Source organism: Panthera onca, chromosome A3, assembly GCF_046562875.1.
Source record: "Panthera onca isolate mPanOnc1 chromosome A3, mPanOnc1 haplotype 2, whole genome shotgun sequence".
NCBI lineage: Eukaryota > Metazoa > Chordata > Mammalia > Carnivora > Felidae > Panthera > Panthera onca.
The window spans coordinates 127,838,955-127,848,061 of record NC_138341.1 but is presented as its reverse complement, the minus strand read 5'-3'; positions in this window follow the sequence as shown (position 1 = coordinate 127,848,061).

Genomic DNA, 9,107 nt, shown 5'->3' with positions numbered 1-9,107 from the left:
ACCCATTCTCCTCTCTCCCCAATCCTTGATAACCTCTCACCTACTTTCTGTCTCCATGAATTTGCCTATTCTAGGTATTTCATGTAAGTTGAACTACACAATATTTATGCTTTTATGTCTGGCTTATTTCACTGAACGGTGTTTTCAGGGTTCATCCATGTGTTGTAGCAGGTGTCAGAACATCACCGTGGCTGATGTTCTGTTGCATGTATATACCACATTTTGTTTATTCATCAGCTGATGGGCACCTGGGTTGCTTCCACCTTTTGGCTATTGTGAATACTGCTTCAATGAACAGTGACATACAAGGGTATATTTGAGTCTCTGTTTTCATTTCTTTTGGGTATATATCTAAGAGTGAAATTGCTGGGTAATACGATAATTCTAATGTTTAGCTTTGTGAGGAACCACTAACACCACATTGAGTGTTATTTACCTATAGATCTTAATGGGAGATCTACCTCTCATAAGCACATAGACATAAAGCTTTTTATACAGTTACGTGGGCCTTTTTGGCCTCCTGAAGTTCATGCACTCATCCCAAGTGAAATCCCTATTCCAGGCAATGGACAGCAGAGGCTTGATCTGATTCACTTTCTGTCCACTTCTATTCACTTCTGCCGCCATCATCTCATTCAAGTCACCATCTTCTCTCAAATGGATATCTGCAACAGCAGACTGGTCTCCCTGATTCTACTCTTGCCTCTTTTCAGTCCATTCTGCACACAACAGAGAGATCTTTTACAAACCCAAATCATATTGCCTTGCTCCCCTGCTTGAACACTACATTACACTTAGAATAAAATCCTGATTCCTTTTGAGCAACATGATCTAGCTCTTGCCTAACCCATCTGCTTCTACTGTTACTTTCCCCCTTGTTTCCTGTACTCCAACCACGTTGGCCTTCCTATTACCCATATAAGCCAGTCTCATTCCCACTCGAGGACCTTTGTCTGACTATTCCCTCTGCCCAGAATGCTGTTCCCTTCAATTAATTTGTGACTGCCTCATTCCCATCCTCAGATTTCAGCTCAGATAGAGAGTCCAATGGCCACCCTGTATACCAGCAACACCCATCTTACGGTCGTGCCCTATCCCATCCTTTTTATTTCCCTCCTAGCACTTAGCACTCTTGGAGATCATTTTATTTGTTAACTTGGTGAACTTGTTTACAGTCTGTCTTATTAGATGTGAGCTCCAGCAGGGTGAGGGCCTTGTCTATTTTGTTCACTGCAGTATCTGTAGTGCTTAGTATAGTGCTTAGTACATAGTAGGCACTCAGTAAATGCCAGGTGAATAAACAAGTAGATGAGTGTCCTTATGTGTTTTTGAATCATTTTTAGATGTATATCAAGTCTGTACGCCAACGTTTGCTCAACTCAACTAGACCTCACATCAGCTCTGGCTCCTTCCTCATTACCTGAGGGGGGAACCATGTCCAACTCATCCTTGTACCTTGGAGCACTACTGCAAGTTCGCCATCTGTAACAAAGGACCAACATTTTAAATGTCCAATCCAGGGGTGCCTGGCTGGTTCAGTGGTAGAGCGTGAGACTCTTGATCTCAGGGTTGTGAGTTTGAACTCCATGTTGAGTATAGAGATTACTTAAAAATAAAATCTTAAAGGGGTACCTGGGGGGCTCAGTTGGTTAACTGTCCGACTGTTGGTTTTGGCGCAGGTCATGATCTCATGGTTCATGACTTCAAGCCCCACATCAGGCTCTGTGCTGACAGTGCAGAGCCTGCTTGAGATTCTCTCTCCTTCTCTCTCTGCCCCTATTGCTCTCTTGCTCTCTCTCTCTCTCTCAAAATTATAAGTAAACTTAAAAAAATAAATAAAATATTTAAAAAATGAGTAAAAATTAATTAAAAATTAACAATCCATTGCAGACTGGTACTTATGTGACATATAATGAAATTTTATATTTTATAGCAATGTCAGTTTGCTAGAAGACTTTCTAAAATCTTATTCTCAATTTCTGTACTTGTATTGTCCTGAGTAGGTAATAAACAGATTATAAATGGGCATCACGTACAGTCCATATTTTGAGTCTTACTGTCTTAGAGCTCAGCACAACACATGGTAGATGTCAGTGTTTAGAGCATTGACTCGAATTCTTAGAAACCCAAGACAACATCACACTGGATTAAAAGCAAAGATGGAGGGGCGCCTGGGTGGCGCAGTCGGTTAAGCGTCCGACTTCAGCCAGGTCACGATCTCGCGGTCCGTGAGTTCGAGCCCCGCGTCAGGCTCTGGGCTGATGGCTCGGAGCCTGGAGCCTGTTTCCGATTCTGTGTCTCCCTCTCTCTCTGCCCCTCCCCTATTCATGCTCTGTCTCTCTCTGTCCCAAAAATAAATAAAAAACGTTGAAAAAAAAAAAAAAAAAAAAAAAAAAAAAAAAGCAAAGATGGACATGGACTTTGTTTACTACAAAACATCAAATAATGCCAATTGTAGAGCAGTGCTGTCCATTGGAGAACTTTCTTTCTTAATTAATTAATTAATTTATTTATTTATTTAGAGAGTGAGAGAGAGCAGGGAAGGAGCAGAGACAGGGAGACAGACGATCTGAAGTAGACTCAGAGGGCCCAATGCAGGGCTCAAACTCACGAACTGTGAGATCATGACCTGACCCGAGTCAGACACTTAACCTACTGAGCCACCCAGGTTCGTTCGTTCTTTTTCTTTCTTTCCCTTTCTTTCTTTCTTTCTTTCTTCTTTCTTTCTTCTCCTTTCTTTCTTTCAGTAGGCTCCATGCCCAGCACAAAGCCCATATGAGGCTTGGACTCACTACCGTGAGGTCAAGACCTGAACTGAGATCAAGAGTCAGATGCTTAACCAACTGAGCCACCAGGCACCCAGGTCCACTGGAACATTCTGCAGCAATTAAAATGTCATATCTGTCCTTCCCAATATGGCAGCCACTAGCCAAATGTGGCTGTTGAGCACATTATAATGTAGCTAGTTGAGGAATGGAATTTTCCATTTTTATTTTAATTAAGTTAAATAGCTACTTGTGGCTAGAGGCAAATACTTTTGATAGTGCATCTGTGTCAAGTTATATCTTTCTCAAATGACTTTATTTTATTTATTTAGAGAGAGTGCACAGCTGGGGAGGGACAGAGAGAGGGAGAGAGAGAATCCCAAGCAGGCTCCTCAGTGTCCACACAGAGCCTGACATGGGGCTCGAATTCATGAACCATGAGATCATGACCTGAGCTGAAATCAAGAATCGGAGGCTTAACCAACTAAGCCACCCAGGTGCCCCTCAGGTTATATCTTTGAAAACTCAGTCCTCTGTCTCCTTTAGAATCTGATATCCAATCAATTTCCAAGATCTATCTTATTCCACTGCCTAAATACTGGTCCAGTGAGACCTTCCCCCATTCTCCAGTTCAATGGATGACAACACCATTCAAGAAGTCTTACATACTTGATTTCTCCCTCTCCTTCAGTATTCTCTCCAACCTCCCATATCTTCATATCCTCTCAGTATTAATTCATCTTACAGCTCCCTTTACGTCTCCCCATCTCTACCATCGCCATTATCTCACCTGGATAGTAACCTCATAACCAACTTCCCTGCATCCAGTCTGGTTCACCATTCGCATCCCCACTGCTCTGCTGAAAATCCTTGAGTGACTTCCATTGTTTTTTAGGATAAAACAAACGTCCTCCTCCGGTGCCTATAAGCCCTTCTTTGGTCTAGCCCCATTCCCACTCCCAACCAACACTTAAGTAAGTCAAATCTCCTCCTCCTCCTCCTCCTCCTCCTCCTTCTTTAATTGCACTGTCATGATCAGTGCAATCCTTTGGAGCATCAGACACAAGTTCAACTTTACTTTCATTTGTAGTGAGCTGATCTGTGATCTCTCCCACTAGATTATCAGCTCCACGAAGACCAAGAGTGGGTCTGTTTTTGCTCAACATTTTATTCTACCACCTAGCAAGATGATAACATTTGTTACCAAGGCAGGTTAGCAGAGTGACTGAGTTCACAGCTTGTGACACTAGCTCTCTAGGTTCAAATCCTGGCTCCATCTCTTATTAGCTGTGACTTTGGGAAGTTATCTTCTCTGTGTATCAGTTTTCTCGTCTGTAAAATGGCAAGAGAATAACACCTACTTTTTTTTTTTAAGTTTTATTATTTATTAATTTTGAGAGAGAGAGAGAGAGAGAGTGCAATTGGGGGGAGGGGCAGAAAGAAAAGGAAAGAGAGAATTGCAAGCAGGCTCTGCACCAGCAGTGCTGGACCCACTGCAGGGCTCAAACTCACGAACTGTGTGATCATGACCTGAGCTGAAACCAAGAGTCGGACACTCAACCAACTGTTATTTGGTGCCCCAAATAACACCTACCTCTTAAGAGTTAAAATTTTTTGGGGCGCCTGGGTGGCTCAGTCGGTTGAGCAGCCGACTTCGGCTCAGGTCATGATCTTGCACTCCGTGAGTTCGAGCCCCGCGTCGGGCTCTGTGCTGACAGCTCAGAGCCTGGAGCCTGTTTCAGATTCTGTGTCTCCCTCTCTCTCTGACCCTCCCATGCTCATGCTCTGTCTCTCTCTGTCTCAAAAATAAATAAACGTTAAAAAAAAAAAAATTAAAAAAAAAAAAAAAGAGTTAAAAATTTTTTAAAATTTATTTTAGAGAGAGAGAGCAGTGGGAGAGATGGGTAGAAGGAGAGAGAGAGAGCATCCCAGGCAGGCTCCATGCTCAGCATGGACCCTGATTCTGGGCTTGATCCCACAACCTGGGGATCATGACTGGAGCTGAAATCAAGAATCAGACGCTTACCCAACTGAGCCACCCAAGCGCCCCACCTCTTAAGAGCTTTGGATTACATGATTTAAAACAGCACTTGGCCTTTGGAAGCACTTAATGTCAATTACTATTAAATGAATGCTTTCCAAAAGTTTGTGTTATAGCACTTGGCTTTTATGAAAGACCTGTGTTAGTGCTGTGCTGTGCTGACTGAAAGAAAGCAGAAGAGGATGTTCGCTTAAAAAAAAAAAAAAAAAAAAAAAAAGCAAAGCAAAGGCAAAAAGCAAAAATAGCTTTGCCGTTACTGAAGCAGTGCCACAGCCTGAGTGGCCCCACCAAGCCCCTTCCCTGGGAACTACACTCGGCATCTTAGCATCAAACCACTATAGCTTTGTGATTTTTTTTTTTAATTTTGAGAGCGAGAGAGAGAGAGCCAGCACACGCGCATGTGCATGCGAGCAGGAGAGGGGCAAGAGGGAGAGAGAGAATCTTAAGTAGGCTCCATGCTTAGCACACAGCCGGACATGGGGCTCTATCCTGTGACCCTGGGATCATGTCCCTGTGATCATAACCTGAGCCTAAATCAAGAATCAGACACTCAGCTGACTGAGCCACCCAAGCGTCCCAAACCACCATAGCTTTGAAATGTGTCTGTGAGCATCCGTACTTTTATCTCAATTTATTTTGTGCATCTGTTACCAAGATGTGTCCTAAAGTATCAGAAAAGCCTAAGAGGTTGTTTTTGGGGGTCTGGGCCACTCACAAAAATCCATATAAATTAACAGTAATTGCTCCTTCACTTTAAGATATTTCAGCTTACAGTAGGAAGGCTCTACTTTCGAATAGCGGGGGAAACCTGTACATGGACTTTGCTATCAGCCTCCCTGTTAGGATCCGCCAGTAGGGGGCGCATGGGGGAGACGAGGGCTGGAGGAGGTAGAAAGGACCTGCTCTATTTGCTTCCTGTTCTGCGAGTGTCACTCCAACAGCTCCTCTTCGCCCTAGAATGGCCCATCATTCCAGTTTCCAGTAGATTCTAGTTTGCAGTTTTTTACTGTTCTTTTTAACACTCACAGAAACCAGCTTCAGTGTACCCCGCTCAGAGCACCAGCAAAGCTGAGCCGTGATGCCTCCTCCACGGGGACTTTGGATCCCAGCCCCGTGAGAACTTTCTCTGGGTTCAGAGACACCGGCCGCTTAGTGCTTCTCTGCTGCAAAGGTCCCGCTTCTCGAAACTTGTTAGTGTTGGTGGTTCCAGCCTCTTCCCTTTGTCCCTCCAGCTCATGGCTGTTCCTTGCAATTACTACTTCCATAATACTTAGTGTTCCTTCTTGCCTTTTACGTTGCTAACACCTGGTATGTTACTTTTTTTTTTTAATTTTTTTTTTTAACGTTTTATTTATTTTTGAGACAGAGAGAGACAGAGCATGAACGGGGGAGGGGCAGAGAGAGAGGGAGACACAGAATCGGAAGTAGGCTCCAGGCTTTGAGCCATCAGCCCAGAGCCCGACGGGGCTCGAACTCACGGACCGCGAGATCGTGACCTGAGCTGAAGTCGGCCGCTTAACCAACTGAGCCACCCAGGCGCCCCAAGTTACTTTTTTTTTTTTTTTAACGTTTATTTTTGAGACAGAGAGAGACAGAGCATGAACGGGGGAGGGGCAGACAGAGAGGGAGACACAGAATCGGAAGCAGGCTCCAGGCTCTGAGCCATCAGCCCAGAGCCTGACGCGGGGCTCGAACTCACGGTCTGTGAGATCATGACCTGAGCTGAAGTCGGACGCTCAACCGACCGAGCCACCCAGGCGCCCCCCCAAGTTACTTTTTAAATACGTTCACAAACTCTTTGATTTCCTACCTTCAAGAGGGAGAGCTGAATCCCCTCCCTTGAGTGTAGGCTGTACTCAGTGATTTTCTTCTGAAGAACAGAATGTGGTGACGATGTTGAAGTTTATAAAAAATTTAGTGGCTATACTTAGTGATTTCTTAAATACCTGCTCTGGGAGAAATTAGCTGCCATGTGTTGAGGACACCAGCAGCCTATACAAAGGCCCACATAATGAGTAATTGAGACCTCCTGCTAACAGCCGGTAAGAAACTGAGGCCTCTGTCTTGTGAGGAAGATATCCTGAAAATAGATCATCCAGCCCCGGTCAGGCCTTCACATGACTGTAGCCCCTGCTGATATTGTGACCACAACTTCCTGGGAGACCCTGAGCCACAACCCTGTAGCTACACCAATTTCTGAAATCCTCACCTGTATAAACTGCAAGGTACCAGATGCTTATTTTTTATTATTTATTTATTTTTTATTTTAGAAAGAGTGCATGAGAGTGTGCACAAGCAGACGAGCAGCATGCAAGCACGTGAGCAGAGGAGGGGAAGGTGTTTTTTTTTTCCCCAGATTTCACATACAAGTGAGATCATATGATATTTTCTTTCTCTGACTTATTTCACTTAGCATAATGCCCTCAAGGTCCATCCATGTTGTTGCAAATGGCAAAATTTCCTTTAATGTGGCTGAATAATATTCCATTGTGTATATATACCACATTTCTTTTCTTTATTTAAGTTTTCTTTTATACCACATTTTTTTATCCATTTATACATTGGTGGACACTTAGATTGATTCTATGTCTTGGCTATTGTTAACAATGCTGCTATGAATATGGGGGAACAGATATCTTTTCAAGTTAGCATTTTCATTTCCTTTGGATAAATACCCAGAAGTGGAATTGCTGAATCATATGGTAGTCCTTTTCATTTTTTGAGGAACTTCCACACTGTTTTCCACAGCAGCTGCACCAATTTACATTCCCACCAACAGTGCATGAGAGTTCCCTTTTCTCCACACCCTCCCCAATGTTTGTTATTTCTTGTCTTTTTGATTAAAGTCATTCTAAGAGGTGTGAGGTGATATCTCATTGTGGTTTTTATTTGCATTTCCCTGATGATTAGTGATGTTGACTGCCATTTCATGTATCTGTTGGCTATCTGTATGTTTCTTCGGAAAAATATGTATCCAGATCCTCTGCCCGTTTTTAAATCAGGCTGTTTGTGGGGGTTTTGTTTTTGTTTTTGTTTTTTGCTATTGAGTTATATGAATTCTTTATGTATTTTCGATATTAACTCCTTATCAGATATATAATTTGAAAATATTTTCTCCCATTCAGTAAGTGGCCTTTTCATTTTGTCAGTGGTTTCCCCAGCTGGGCAGAAGCTTTTTTTTTTTTTCTAAGTTTTTGTTTATTTGCTTTGAGACAGACAAGTGGGTTAGGGGCAGAGAGTGAGGAGGACAGAGGATTCAAAGTGGGCTCTGTGCTGACAGCAGGGAGCCCAATGTGGGGCTCGAACTCATAAACCGTGAGACCATGACCTGAGCCGAAGTCAGACACTTAACTGACTAAAGCACCCAGGTGCCCCTGGACAGAAGCTTTTTAGATTGGTGTAGTCCCACTTTTTTTTTTTTTTTTTTTTTTTTTTTTTTGCCTTTGTTGCCTTGGCTTTTAGCATCAAATCCAAAAAATCATCACCAAGACCAATGTCAAGGAGCTTACTGGTTGTGTTTTCTTTTAGGAGTTTTATGGTTTCAGGTCTTAACCATTCAAGTCTTTAATTCATTGTGAGTTAATTTTTGTGTATGGCATAAGATAGTGGTCCAGTTTCATTTTTTTGTATGTGGTTGTCCTGTTTTCCCAACATTATTTATTGAAGAGACTGTTGATTCCCCATTGTATATCCTTGGCTCCTTTGCTGTACATTAATTGATCACATACATCTGGATTTATCTCTGGGCTTTCTGTTCCATTGAGCTATGTGTCTGTTTTTATGCCACACCATACTTTGTGACATAGTTTAAAATCAGGAAGCATGATGCCTCCAACTTTGTTCTTTCTCAATATTGCTGTGGTTATTTGGAGCCTTGAATAATATTTTTTAATGTTTATTTTTGATAGAGAGAGAGACAGAATATGAGCAGGAGCGGGGCACAGAGAGGGAGGGAGACACAGAATCCCAAGCAGGCTCCAGGCTCTGAGCTGTCAGCACAGAACCCAACGTGGGGCTTGAACCCACAGACTGCGAGATCATGACCTGAGCTGAAGTCGGACGCTTAACCGGCTGAGCCACCCAGGCACCCCAAATAATTCTTTACATTCATCTTTTTCTGCTAAAATAACTACTATAGTTTCTGTCTCATAACTGAACTTTGACATACAAGCCAAAAGTAATCCAGACAAGTACACACAATCATATGTACATCGAAGCACTGTTTCTAGTGAAAAATTTGTAAATGATCCAAATGTGTATCAGCAAAGAAATCATTCAGGGGCACCTGGGTGGCTCAGTTG